Below are 15,273 nucleotides of genomic sequence, written 5' to 3' on the forward strand. Positions count from 1 at the left end.
TGTCATACTATAAAAATCCATCATTTGAGCATCAGCTGGATCAAAATTCCAAATCCCTGTCCATTTTAAATGAGTCTCCATACATAGCCGGGGCTGACTTCTGAGTTCACCACACCTTGGGTTTTTTTTTTTTTTTTTTTTTTTTAATCCTCAGCCTCCATTTGCTGCCACTGAGTTTCATCAGAAGATACCTACTCATCACCACTGTGTACATAATAAACATGACTATGCCTAAACTCACCAAGATGTGAAAGTTAAATATGAGCAATTTGTGCACACCAGGCACATACACCTTAAGGAAACCAGATGGGACGGGAGGCAGTGTTACCTGGAAGTGAGCTCATCAGTGGGTCATAAGGCATGGGAATGGGAGGGGACGGTGCTTGTTGAACAGGCCCACATGCCTGCAGAGGATACTACCCTGACCCCACTGTGTGCCGGAGGGTAGTGACCCTCAGGAGCAGCTGCATACTGGAAATCTCTCTTGGGCCGGTACTGAATACGGTGCCTTGGTAGAAACGGCTGGTGGGTCTCAGGAGGAAACAGCAGCTGGCTCTAATCAACCAGGGAGCATTTTCAAAACACTGCACCACAGAAGTGGGAATCAGGGATTCCTGGATGATGGTGCCACACAGCTGGAGCCCCTCCCTCTGAAAGCCAATGCCACAGCAGCCATCCTGCTCAGCCACCAAGCTGGGGAAGAGTTCCAACAGAGAGAGGCGCTAGTTAGAAGTCCTCTGGTTAAGGGCACCTCCCTTTCCCAGTGACTTCAGGGACAAAAGTCAGATGGCTGCCTTCGGGCACAGTCTGCTTCCCTCTCTCCTACCTCTCCAGGCCTCAGAAACCTGTGCTGAGCCAGTAGGGAAAGGGCTTCTTTCCCAGGGAGCCCTAAGCATCCACGGTCGGTCCGTGTCCTCCCACTTGGGAAATCAGTCAGAATTGTGGTGCTCCGCTTTGCTTCTGTGAGAAGGAAGCCTGCCCCAGGATGGTATGACTCACATAAAGCCCCATGATACATGAAAGGACAGGAAGGGCAGGGTCAGAGGCCAGCTCAGGGTACTCTCACCTATATCCCAGGAAGCTGCCCACTGACTTCTCTCTCCAAATACCTGTTTATCTCCCTCTTACAGCTAGTCAGTATGAAAACCTCATTACATATTCTAGGAGCCTAATTTACTATGATCCATCCATTCACACTCAAAATGTCCTCAAGAACCACATGTGTTAGTTTTGACACAGATACAGAGTCCCACAACCCAGGGGAACCACTTAGTAGCCGGGTTACATAGGAAAAGCTCCTTAACATCTCTAGGCTCAGTTTCCCCTGCCAGGAAGTGGTGATGGTAATATCTACCACTAAGGATTTGATAAGGATGATTAAGTGATGTCATTCAAAAGGACAAGGCTTAGACCACAGCCAGTGGGAGTAAGTACTAACAGCTGGTAAGTACACCAAGGCCCCTTCCCCTCAGCCCTAAAAGAGAACTAAAACCCCAGATGGCATGGAATGCTATACACACCCGCTTCTTCTTCTACATACAGATCCATGACAAAGTCTAATCTAGAAATCAGGCACACCTAAGGACTGGGAATGATAAACTAAGGACAGACCCTGACAATGTAGTGTAATGAAAGCCACGTGATGGGATCTCCCCATCTTTCTGTGTGTCGCAGCTTCCACAGGACAGGTAGCACACACAGGTAGCCTGGAAACACTGGATTCAGGGAGGATGTGCATCCTGGGCAGGGCACAGGGGGATGCTGAGAACATTCATCACATTACTCGGAACACCTTGTCACTTCAAGCTTACAAACTGTTCACTCCTCAAGTGCTCTGTTGCTATTTTCAGATACAGTACTTGAGATGGTGCCTCTCATCCATGGCTGGCTAAGTGAAACTGTCCTCCTTGCCTGTTTTCCCCCTCTGGAGTCCGGCCACACAGAGGCCTGTTTTCTCCCTTGCTTTATCCTTCTTACCACCCCCAGCTCCCTACCCCAGGCAAGTTGACCCTTGTCACTCTCTTAGCTTTTCTCTTGGGTACCCAGTCCCTCCATGGCACTGATGAGCAACCATATGGCCAGAGGCACCTCATATCCCCCCAGGCCCCAGAACTAATGAGAAGTAACAGCTTTCATTCTCCATTGAAGACTTTTATAATTAATGTCAAATATTTGTTCATTGGCCAAAGCCCATAAAACTGAACTGGGAAGGGCAAGCAAGGGGTGGTGGACCCACAGAATAAATGGATGCAAATTAAGCATGACTGCCTGAGGTGGCCCAGCATCATCTGGGAGGGGAAGACAGTAGATCCTGAACAAGGCAAACACCCACTGAGAGCCTGAGGAAGTGGCCCACTATCAGAGCAGTCACCTCCTGACCAACGCAAGGACTTCCCCAACCCACTAGACCTACAGAAGGTCCATTCTGCAAAGGCGTCTTGGAAGTACTTGAGGGTTCGTGGTGTGGCAGAGGGAAGGGAAAAGCATTTTCTCCTCAGCCACATGGCGCTTTCTAACTAGCAGGAAGCACTGCCCTCAGCTGCTCACCAACATTGGCCTGCTTCCAGACCAGCAGGGAAGGAAACACTGCCTGCGGAGCCCTCCCCACTTACCCACATGCCCTCGCACTTCCCAGCATCCAGCAGGAAAGACCACAGGCTGGGACAGCACTTTGGTTTCTCCTTGTCTCTTCTTTCCTCCTTCTCCTTCTCCACTCTCCCTCCCTCCCTCCTTCCCTCTCTCTCAGCTGCCATGCAGCAGGTAGTGCACACAGCATGGACATGTAGACAAGAGAACTGAAGTCCATCCCAGGGACAAGTGTCAACCTTCCTAGTTGGCACTCCAGGGCACGAATGAGGGAACTGGCAGGAAGAGCGCGGAAGAGTGCAGAAAAGCACGCGGAGGCCTCAGGAAAGTTGAAAAAAGAAGAAAAGAAAGGCTGGTGGATCTGTGTAGTATTAACTCCAAGGGCAGGCCATGGAACCAGACACCCCTCCCTCCCTCTTTTCCTCCCTCTTTTCAGCTACTCATTGTCAAGTTCAAATCACCAATGTAACAGAAACCTCAGTGGCCAGGAAAGAGGGGCCATGCCCTCCAAGGCCTGGCCATGCTTTGTCCGGCCTGACATGACATGAGACGGCACAGCTGCTGTCTCATCTGACAGCTCCATGCTCCTCTGGAAATCACCCAATGTTTCCTATGGGATACCCTAACTATCCCTCCATGTGTTCCAGGGGTGGCATGTAACCTAAGAGAAGACAGTCAAAGCATGGAACCTTCCAGAACCAAGGGATGGTTGGTTCAAGGACAGACCTGAGATTCTAGCTGGCTGGTAAGTTTGCCTAATGTTGCTGGCAGGGAGGTGGCTTTTATCCCTCTAGGAGACTTAGCTTGTGTCCAAGTTGCTCTAGCCTCTTGTCACCTGGAAGAAAGAGACTGCCTGGGAGACAAGAGACCAGCCTCAGCAAATGGACTGACCAGTGGAGCAGCCCTGCCCAATCAGGTCATTGCTTAGCGATGTCATTTTAGTGACTTAGGCTAGCTGAAGTTCGGAGAGAGTCATTTGCAATCCAGAGAGCAACTGGTTGAGTGTTCAGTGGGTGACAGGCTGCTGCCTGCTACACATTCCCCACTTCCTGTCCTGGCCCCAAGTCAGGTCTGACTCGTGGCTTGCCAGGAAGGTGGGGCCCCTGCCTCTTATCTTTGTCTCTGTGTTCCTTCTGTCACCTGTCCCTTGATGTCAATCCTGCAGTGGCTGCTTACAGACTGTGGCTCAAGGTCCTGAAAGGCCATCATGGAGTACTCCTCTTGCTCAGCGCCATAGCTCAGGCCCACAAACCAAACACTCTCCCATTCTGAGAGGTCCTTCTACCTCCAGGTGTGTCATGTGTCACCTGGAAGGAACAGGTTTTCAAGATTCTCATTTATGACACATGTCCTTTGAGGACAAAGGTGGCCCACTCAGGTTCCACATCTCTCTTCTTGGGTTAAAGCCCTAGGTTCTCCCATGGCTGAAGTTCACTTTATAAGGGACTTCTAAACCCACTCTTCCTCTAAGTGCCTCAGGGTCTCCAGAGCTTTCCAAAACCTAGTTCACTCAAAGGTTCTGGCTTCAATGGCCTTTGTTATGTAAATTCAAGAAAAAAGAAAACTAAAATTTACTATTGTAATTGAAAACAAAAACAGTTCACTGTTTACATTTCAGTTGGTGCCCTAAAGAAAGATCCTATGATATAGCACTTGTAGAGTGGGCCTTGCACCTCTCCTGGGCTGCACAATAGAGCTGCCCCTGGGGAGAGATGGGGTAAGCAGCCCAGAAGGTGAGTGCTGAAGAGCAGACCCTGAGCCTTGGCAGCTGCCTCATTGGGTAAGTTGGCTGGAATAGTCCTGGAGAACCTGCCCTGGTGATGTAGGCACAGAAGAGCCGGCAGGATGACCAACTCAGCTACGTCCCAGGCCCTCATCCAGGGCTTTGAGTTGGTCCATCCCAACATCTACCCCATCTATGATCTGCTGGAGTACATGCCTGTCCTGCAGATCCAAAGCTGGTAGGATCTCCATGAAACAGGGCAACAGTAGGCTAACTGGGAGGAGTCATATGAGGATCCAGAACTAATGGTGTAGCAAGAAGCCAGAGGCCTCAAACCAGACCAGTGACTCAGTGCAATGTGCAACTGCAAGTACAGATAGATGTCTGACACATATGACACACTGCAGCTTCCATGACAAGACCTTTTTTACTCTATTTTATTTTGAGCGGAGGGTTGTTAGGGACAAAGGGATGAGATATGAGTGGGATTGGGTGTATGATGTGAAATTCACAGTCGATCTATGAATAAAACTTCTCTTGACACTGACCACAGACAACACTGACATTGCTTCTTCGTTCCAGGAGTTAATTCCAAAGACCCTCAGTACATGGCACAACTATCCCTGGGCTTCATGTACCCAAGTCTGGCCTCAAATTCTGCCATTGCTAAGGACGACTTTGTACTTCTGACCCTCCCACCTCCATTTCTAAGTGTGGTGTTACCAGGTGCACACCACCATACCCGGTTTACCTAGGTGAGTGAGATGGGACCCAGTGCCTTATGCATGCTAGACAAGCATTAGACTGAGCCACATCCTCAGCCCCAAACTTTCCCACTTAAGGAAGACAAAGCTGAAATGCCAAGCACTGGCGTCACCTCAGACATCACATCCAAAGGCAGAGAGGCCCCAGTCTGTCTTTCCTTCTAACACCTAGAAATGACCATTTCTATGTATTTAAACTCAAATACGAACACTTATTTAGAACTATAAGGCACATAGACGTTTACTACCTGTCTTCTCTCTGGACGGCATCTCATGGGGCTCTGAAACATGGCATCTGTTTACTGGAGATGACCATAACCCTGCATGTCTTGGGCCTCATGTGGTTTCACACTCTCTGCCTTGTGGGCAAACGGCCCATCATGGGCAGCTGTGGGGGTGTTTTGTAAAACCATCTAGCATCTCCCAGACCCTGCAAGTTGCCACCCTCTGGGTCACTCTGTCTTCTTACTATCTCACCAGTCAACCAAAGAGCATTTTGCAAGGTCAGGGAGGCTCTAGACACAGCAAGGAGCCTGAATATCCTCTGTTCCTTTACTCTACTTAACCACATATGCACAGCAGGCATAAGTCTGAGGACTACCCTGTTCTCCACAGGGTGGCAATTGTCCACACAACAGGCATGTCTCACCAATAAGATGCAGATAAAAATGTGGGGGAACCCTCAACACAAGCTCAGTCAAAAAGAAGCCAAATAGCTGAGCATGGTGGGTCACACTTGTAATGCCCGCACTTAGGAGACACAGGCAGGAAGATTAGGGTCAGAACCACCCTCAGCTAATAGCAAATTTCATGGCCAGCCTAGACTGCCTGAGGCTCTCTATGTCACAATAAAGACCACCCACTATCATTTAATATATATGAAATGCACAAACGACAGAAAGTTCGAGTGCTGGTTGCCTGGTTACCTCAGGCTGAGGGAGAAGGTGGGAGAAGAACCGAGCACAAATGGGCATAAATCTCAATGGGTTGAGGAGGATGCTCCGCAATAGTATAATGGGTCTGCGCATCAATCATGAGGTGACAAAATATCTTAGAATGGGCAGGCTCTACTATGCAAAGTACACCTTCCTAAAGCTGCTGTAGGCACGTATTACAGATTATTATTATTTCACATAGCTGAAATCCAAGTGTCAACAGATGACAGTGTCTAGAGGCTGGATACTGGAAATAACCACCCTCTTGCCTTTCCTAGCTTCTGGCAGAATACAGACATAGCATTCTTAGCTCTATCCCTCCTGACCTTTGGCTACATCTGCACATGTTCTATGAGCCTGACTCCTGGTGTCTTCTTCTTGGGACTCTTGTGATTCCCGAGGTCCACAGGATCATAGGATCAGCTGCCCACATAAACGTCCCTCACCCAGTCACATCTGTGAAACCCCTGTGGCCGTGGAAGTGACCAAATTCTCTGGTTTTGAGGATGGAGACAAGGACAACCAGGGACCCCTACTCTGTCTAACATTCACCACAATAAAGCTGCCATAACACCAAGAACAAAGCCACAGACAGAGCCCAGGTGCAGCACACCTGAGTGGATCCCGCCACCAAGGAGGCCTAGGGTGGAGTAGGGCTGCCCTGGGCTATATGATCCAAGGATGACCTTCTCACTTAGGCCCCTAAGTCTAGGGGAGACTGAGGGAAGGGGAATGACTCACTCACACCAGGAGGACCTGAGGAACGGCTGCTGTGTGGTCAGCTGGGAGGAGGGGGAGAGAGGGAGGGCTTGGAGTCCCGCACTGATTTAAAATCCCCTCTCACACGCACAGACACATATGGTCAGTTCTGAGAGAGAGAGAATGTTAGGCTTACACAGATCTAAATCCCGGTGGTTTGAAATCCCATCTCATTTGTTACTTTAAAGAACTCACACAATGTGAGTCCAGAGACATGAGATTTTTGCAAATATCCCCATCAATAGGTAAGAGACACTCCATGCTTTCTCAGCAAGGACTTTCAGAAGGCAGCAGGTTCTGGACCAGTCACCTCATCAAGGCAAGAGGGAAAATACAAAACAAAACAAAACTACAACTCACTCCCTGTCTCCGGCATCTTTGGTGGGAGCGAGGCCAGCCCAAGAAGTACTGCCTCACCAAGCATTTTCTTCTGTAGGCTATACCCTACAAGTGCCCAACACAAAGCAGGTGCCAGGGAGACCCACCACGTTCAAAGATTGATCATGCACAGTTCACAAAAATAAATGGGGTTCTTGTTTCTTTGTTTGTTTGAAAGATAGAGTCTTGGGGGCTGGACAGATCGCTCAGCAGTTAAGAGTGCTGGCTGCTCTTCCAGAGGACCCAGGTTCAGTTCCCAGCACCCACATGGCAGCTCATACCTGTCTGTAACTCCAGTCCCAGGGCTTCTGACACCTTCACACAGACACACACAAGTAAAACACCAATGAACATAAAATAATAAAATAGGGCTGGAGAGATGGCTCAGCTGTTAAGAGCACTGGTTGCTCTTCCAGAGGTCCTGAGTTCAACTCCCAGCAGCCACATGGTGGCTCACAACCATCTGGAATGGGATTCGATGCCCTCTTCTGGTCTGTCTGGAGATAACTACAGTGTACTCATATAAATAAAATAAATCTAAAGAAAATTAAATAATAGAATAATGTAAACAAACAAACAAGAGACAGGGTCTCACTATGGTCCCAGCTGGCCTGAACTCTCAATCTATAGACCAGACTTTCCACTTACAGAGCCTCTGCCTGCCTCTGCCTGCCTCTGCCTGCCTCTGCCTGCCTCTGCCTGCCTCTGCCTGCCTCTGCCTCTCCAGTGCTGGGATTAAAGGTGTGTGGCACCATGCCTAACTATATACATAAAATACATGTAGTATATAGATATACACATGCATAAATGAACAGCCACATTGTTTGGATGTGGATGCCTTAGTTCTCAGCACTTTGGGGGAAGAGACAGGTGGATCTCTGTGAGCTCAAGGCCAGCCTGGTCTATATGTAAGTTTCCGGACAGCCAGGGCTACATAGAGACTCATTGTATTAAAAAACAAAACAGCGGGGCAGTAGTGGCACACGCCTTTAATCCTAGCACTTGGGAGGCAGAGGCAGGTGGATTTCTGAATTCGAGGCCAGCCTGGTCTACAGAGTGAGTTCCAGGACAGCCAGGGCTACACAGAGAAACCCTGTCTCCAAGAACCAAAACACAAAACAAAAACAACAAGCCAGGAAAGTGCCTAAGCTTTAGCCCAGTGTCCAATAAACAGCTGTCACTCAGGAAATGGCATAGGACTCAATTATCAAGATCTTTCTCAGCTATATAGAGGAGTTCAAAGCCAGCCAGGCATACATGAGAACTGGTCTTAAAAAAAAAAAAAAAATTAAAATGTCTGACCTGCAAGGAAGTCTATCCGAAATAGAAGGAGGAAATGGGGAAAGAAGCAGAGCGAGGTGCACACGATGCCAGGCAGAGGCTGATGGGCTGACACAGAAGGAAGTAGGGAGCTACAGACTGTGAGGAAGAGCAGAAGCAATGGGCACCAAGGAAGGCAGGTTGGGCAGCAGGATCCTGGAATATGCTTGGTATCTTAGTGGTAACAGGGAACTATTGAGGGCTTTAGGTCCATGGAAAGCAAGAGCTGACTGGTCCTTTTAAAACCTCTGATAAGGGACAGAAGAGATGGCTCAGTGGTTAGAGGACTGGCTGATCTTCATAATACACTGGTTCAATTCCCAGAACCCATATGGAGGCTCATAACCCATGTGTAGCTCCAGTTCCAGAGGATCTGGCACCCTCTTCTGGCCTCCAACAGCACCAGGAATGCATATGACGTACATTCATACATGCAGGCAGAACATATATAGGAAGTCAAGGGCATGGGGGTATGAAGATGCATGCCCTTAATCCTAGCACTTGGGAGGCAGAGGCAGGCAGATTTCTGAGTTCAAGGCTAATCTAATCTAATCTAATTCTAAATTCCAGGACAATAAGGATTACAGGGTGAAATCTTCTGTCCAAACTAAACAAAACCAATTACAAACAAAAGATCTGATGAAAACTGAAGAATGAGCAGACTGTAGAAAATGTCCCTCGGGGATCTGAATTAGACCCACCTTCCCATCCCCTTATGTGTAGAAGCAGAAAGCCACCAAGACTGAGTGTCACTTACTCATCTGTCAAAGCTACGTCATGAGTGCAATGTACCTACCCATGGTGTGAGAAATGCAGGAGACAGAGACAGGGACACCAGGCCTGGCCTTCAACAGCCAAAAATCCCCGTGTGCAAACTCAGCCAGCTCAGCCCAGACAAGAAGTACGGAATCCGAGCATCCTCTGCAAAAGCAGCAGCTCCCCAGGGCCCCAAGCAGCCCAGCAGCCAGCCCTATACCCAGTTCTCTTTATCACTGTTTATATCTCTCCAAACAAACTCAAAGCCGTTTATAAGAAAGCACTCCTGAGGAGTATAAAGTGAAGAAGGAAGCCTTGGTGAAGGAAAGGGGAAGAAAGCAGACAGAACCTGAGAGCTGGCAACCACTGCAGTGACCGAGTCCCAACCAGGCCCTGAGCTTCCTCAAAGCCAAAGTGAAAAGAGATACAGGATGAGAAGAAAGAGCAAGCTCTGCTCTATGGCCTGCACATCACCTGGCCATCGTGGAAGATGGAATTGAATCTGCTTTGGGTGGGCATGGCTGCAGTCCTCGAGTCCTGGCAGATAGGCCCCTTAATTCACTCCACCCACTGAGAACTCAGCATCTTTTCATCCAAGTGCCTGCACCTGCTTCCAGGTCTTGAGCAGCACAAAGACATCAGTGACGAGTCTTTGGTGTCCCTCCTTCACACCATGAATGGGCCACAGGTTCTGCTGACTGCAGCTCCCCCCACAGCCCCCACCACAGTTAAGTTGAACGAACTTCCAAGTGCGACTTTGCTGTCTTACTATAGACCACAGAGTGCGGACGCCTCCCTCTAACCTAATGTTCACACCACTGCAGAGGTAGTATTTTTCTAGAATTTGTGAACCTAACTACATCAACTGTTCTGAGCTCTCTGGAGCAATCTTGTTCCACCCTTTCCCACCAGAAGGCTGCCACATGCAGGATCACGAGAGACGGGTGTATCTATCTCCCTTAGCCCCTGCCCCTGACAAGCTCTTTGACCCTGATCTGCCTAAGAGCTGTTTAAGGAAGAGAACCCAGGCCAAAGTCAGTCAGCATGAAGTAGTCTCATTCACCAGGCTCAGATGTCCACCGGACCCTAAGCCAGTCCAAGGAGAATGAGGAAAAGAAACTGATCAGAGGCCTAGAACTTCTGCAGCCATTTTATGGCGCTGAGGTAGCCAGCCTAAAGATGAAGCTCTCACAAGAGGTGACTGCTGAGAAAACATCAGAGAAATGGACCAGCACCCACATCAAACCAACCGAAGCCTCTCCTGCTCTAGCCATTTCTATTGAGTGTGTTCAGTGCCTAGCCTGAATTCCAGCAGACGTATATAATGTCAAAGGGAGAAAAGCCACTCGGCATGGTGTGAGGGTGAACAAGGGTCAGCTAAAGCTCAGAGACCAAATCAGACCCAGCATGTGAGAAGCAGCCACACCCACTTCAATGCACATTGTCTACGTGCGGATACTTAGACACCCACAGGCAGTGTGAGCATGACAGTGACCAGGTGTCCAGTAGAGCCCCCAAACAGTGTCTGTCCTTACTGAGACAAGAGTCTGCAGCTCCTGACATGGAAGTGATCATTCTTGGCTCCTGCCTTCCCTTCCCGACTGCCACTCCTTCTCTGGTTCACAGGCTTCCTGCAGGAAAACCCTTCTCATTATCTATCCACCTGCCTAGTTTACTCCCTTCATCCTTGCCACATCCAGCTCATGCCACAGACCCTTGGAGCATCCCTGTCTGGGTCAGCAGTCCTGAGAGCAACCCTATCACCCCAAATAAGCTCCACTTTGGCCCACATGCCTTCCTGCCCTATCAGTAACACAATGGCAGGTGGCAGAAGCCAACCAGGACCACTGGATGGACAACTCTGTATGTGAGTTTGCTGTGGCATGGAGGAATCCCCCAAACCCAGAGGCCAGCTGGAGAAACACACTTGAAACATGAGCAAAGAGACATAGCAGAGGGAGAGCCTGTCTTCCGTCAGTCCACCATGTGTCCACCGAGGACAGAACCACCTCCGTGGGCTCTTGCCATGATCATCTCCAGGTGGTCCTGCTCAGGGCCTCATAGCCCAGAGGCTGCTGGGAAAAGTGTGTTCTGGTCTACTTCAGCTGCCTGCTGGGAAGCAGCCAGACTTACACATAGACACTCTATGCCCCCCAAATATAGGAAGCATTCAAGAGATGCCCCAGTCCTCCAAACTTAAAGTCAATAAACACAGACCCATGAGCCCCAGGTCACTGCTGACAGGGATAGAGAGTAAGACCAAGGCCTCTGTGTGTGTACACCGCCCAGAGCCCAGTGTTGACAGAGGAAGTATTTCTTCATCACTCACCACAGAGACCGAGCATGAAGCAGAATCTGAAGTCCTGGCTATTTCAAAACACCTCAAGTGGTATGGAAAGGTCACTTCCAGAAAGAGCCTCTCCCTGACCTCCAGGGCAGCTACTCTCTGGAGAACTTAGCTGCCATTACCTACATACAGTCCATGCAGTCATTAATCCTTTCCTCCATTCTGAAAATGGTGCACGAGTCTCAGGCTCCCATGCTGTAGACTGGTGTTTCAGAAAAGAACTGGGCACTGTGCCCAAGCTCCCGCCTTTCAGTGGCGGCAGAAGGGCTAAGAGAAGGTTTCCTTTGCAGGGATGCTGTGTGCAGTGGAGGGCTAGAGACCCCACTTCTCTGGACTCACATCCCAATGAGTTACCTCCTAATCAGTCAGCAGCCCAAGAACCACGGTCCCAAGGGCAAGACTAGGTGGCTATATAGAAGACCCTCGTAGGAAAGCTTGATGACTGGGTAGGCTACAAATGCCAAGGCCTGGGCAGTCAGTGTGCCAAAGATTGGGGGAGGGGCTCCAGAGGTAGAGGATGTCCCAAAGTCCAGTGTACTGGGGGCTCTGGGGCAGACAGTGGTCCTGGCATCAGCTGGTCCTCAGAAAATGACATGCAGATGCATTAGGCGCTTCCACAGCTCTCCTACCCGCACGGCTACAGCCCCACACTTCCTGTTTATAAAACACTACAACTCCTTTTACCTCCATCTCTGATGCACTGATTGCGTAAAGCTGGGAATAGATGACACGACCTCGATGTCACTGACACTGTTTGTTTGAAGTCCTCCTTCATAAGTCTTCCCCTTTGCCCCAGACCTAGTGCCCTCCAGTCCTCCCCAGGCTAGAAGATTCCTACCATTGCCCTCCATCTTTCCACTGAAGCATCCCGATTTGAGTGGAACACTCTCTCATCGGGACCAGACACTGCTGTCTTCCCAGGGCAGTAACATGGGGGATCGTGAGAATCAGACAAGGAGCAGGGAAAGGACTGTAAGACTCTGAAGGTGGGGCTTTTGTTTCCTCTCTCCCTGCGCTTACAGAACAGGAAATGTGTCTCCGCTTAGATGACTTGCCCAAGATGTTTCTGTTAGCAAAATGGCAGAGGTGCTAACATCAGACTCCAGATCAATTCTCCTTCTACCCAGCACTGAGGGTCCCTTCCCCCTCCCCCAGGGATCAAAGCAGTCCACCTCCTTCCTATGATCAATTTACTGTTAAACATAAATATACCCCCAAACCCTTCCCTGGAATACTTTAAATGATATTCTGCAAATTTAAAAAAAAAAATGGTGCTGGGTTTGGTGGCATGCCTGTTATCCTAGCATTGGGAAACTGAGGCAGAAGGATCATGAGTTTGACCCCGGAACCTACATGGTAGAGAGAGCCAACTCCCACGGGCTGTTATCCCACCTCCACAGGCATGAGCGTGCAGACACAACACACACCATGAAGTAAATGTTTTAGAATGTATTGCCTGTATAGGAGAGATGAAGGGGAAGGAGGAGACAAGCAGGGAAGGCACAGGGATTAGAGTGATTGGCAGGCAACATATGTTTGTATGGTGAATTGGGACACTGAGATGCTCAGCAGGTAAAAGCACTTGTACAAAGCTGGCACTTGAGTTCCATTCAAGAAGCAAGGTGTTGGAAGGTAGAGGGAAAGAACTGACTCCAAAAACTTGTCCTTTGTCTTTAGTGTACATTATATGGCATGTTTGCCTCACACACTATACACACACACATTCTATAGTAAAAAAATTAAAAATTAAGCTTGCCAGGAGATGGTGGCACACACCTTTGATCCCAGCACTCAAGAAGCAGAGGCAGGCAAATCTCTGAGTTTGAGGCCAGCCTGATCTACAGTGAGTTCCAGGACAGCCAGGGCTACACAGAGAAACCCTGTCTTTAAAAAATAAATTAAACTTTTAAAAATTAATACTGGCCGGGCGGTGGTGGTGCATGCCTTTAAGCCCAGCACTTGGGAGGCAGAGGCAGGCGGATTTCTGAGTTTGAGGCCAGCCTGGTCTACAGAGTGAGTTCCAGGACAGCCAGGACTACACAGAGAAACCCTGTCTCGAAAAAAACCGAAAAAAAAAAAATTAATACTGAACAAATGGGCAGAGTCAGGAACCTGCCAAGTGAATTAATTACTCAAGATGTGGCTTCAGATGACACAGGCACTCAGCCTGTGGAGAAGGCAGAGGGCACAACCTTCACTCTAGTCCGCTGGAATTCCCACCACGGGTGGGGCTCTCGTCTCCCCGGCTGTCAAGAGTCACCCAAGAAGAGAAACAGTGCCAACTTTCTTTTTGGCTGCTGCAGGCTTCCTAATTAAAGTTTGGGATGTGTGTTTATTCAGGGTTGATAAACACAGACCCACAAAAAAAAAAGTGTTTAAGAGAAAGCAGATGAAATGTGGGGCAGAACTAGCTAATAAAATCAGGAGACGCTGTGAATTTTCAATCCTGACAGTGTAACTTGCAAGGGGCTGAGGCCCAGAAGTGAACTCAGTGCTGTGTTGCCAGGGTAAATGCAAACCATCACTTCCTGCAAATTAATTGCTCCCTGGCAGGAGATGTGTACAAAGTTTCTCTGTTCTGGGCCAGGAGGATGATGCAGCCAATGTGGCTTCCTTCTCTGCCTGCCTGCCACCAGGTGGTCCCACAGCATGCCAAGGCAGCATTTCAAATTCCTATAGATCTGTCTAGGGAGGAAGAACTTATGTTAAGACCCTGAAAAATGAAGTCAATGGAAGAGTCCAGAAGCTGAGGCTACCTCATGTCCAGGGACATCAGTCTCCTGAAAGGACCCCTGTCCTAGGTACCAGCAGGGGTCCTTTACAGAGACAGCCTCCCACGCCATGGGTTCTTCCTTACTCCACTCTGGGGCAGCATGGAGCATCACTATTCTGAAACATGTGAATGAGGCCTAGACAGCACTGAATGGCCAAGAAGTCCAAGAGCCAGGAGGCTGAAGGATTCCCCAAGGACAGGGATGGCGTCCCAGACATCAAAGGGAGCTTCGGAGGGGTGGCGCCCAGGGCTGGCCTTAATGAAACCATAATGAACAAGTTTCCACAAATAAAGACAACAATGAGAGGGCAAGCAGAAGGCCCAGAAAACAATCAATGCCTTTGATTAAGCACTGATGAAATTCCCCATCCCGGCTTTCATCCCACTCCCGAGGGCTTTCCTTGGCTCTGTGATGTATTCAAAGAAAACCATCTTGAATATACATTACTCCCCAAGCTACTGAACACAGGGCTTGGCTCTGCCACTGCCTCCCAGCCCCAGGCCAGGCAGCAGTGTCCCAGATGGCCTCTCACGCCAGACAATAGCCACCCCAAGATGTTCAGTGAGCCATGTTGCCTCATTTCTATACAAGACCATTTTTCTCAGGCTGCCCACCACCACTGGCCCAGCTCTGCTGGGGCCCCCATACACTTCAAGGGACTTTCTGCCAATTGCCTAGGATTTAATTCCACACTGAAGTAGCTCCCTTGTCATCAAAGCCAATCTGGCTTCTAGTCAAGGAACTACGGAAGGACTGCTACAATGCCTCTGACAAGATCCACCTGTAACTCATCAAATGCCATCTCTGCTAGCACCAGGTTCTCTATGAACTGCGGTTCTTAGCACTGACCTTCAAAGTCAGTCCAAATTATCCCTTTCTTTATGCTCTCCTCCCCACGCTCTCCGGGTAGTTTGGTTCCACAGTTCCTGAG

The 15,273-nt window shown here is 49.2% G+C and overlaps 1 protein-coding gene and 1 long non-coding RNA gene across 6 annotated transcripts in view; one reads left to right on the plus strand and one right to left on the minus strand.

Annotated features, from left to right (window-relative positions):
* Positions 1-15,273, minus strand: part of Fam49b (family with sequence similarity 49 member B) — a 131,845-nt gene that overhangs the window by 99,707 nt on the left and 16,865 nt on the right. The gene's annotated exons all lie outside the window — the stretch shown is intronic.
* LOC116082140 lies at positions 3,979-9,973 on the plus strand. The gene is made up of 2 exons (XR_004115182.1): positions 3,979-4,366; positions 9,036-9,973. It is a non-coding gene; the product is annotated as an uncharacterized LOC116082140 (long non-coding RNA).

The sequence above is a fragment of the Mastomys coucha genome, unplaced genomic scaffold, assembly GCF_008632895.1.
Source record: "Mastomys coucha isolate ucsf_1 unplaced genomic scaffold, UCSF_Mcou_1 pScaffold7, whole genome shotgun sequence".
In the NCBI taxonomy this organism is placed as follows: Eukaryota; Metazoa; Chordata; class Mammalia; order Rodentia; family Muridae; genus Mastomys; species Mastomys coucha.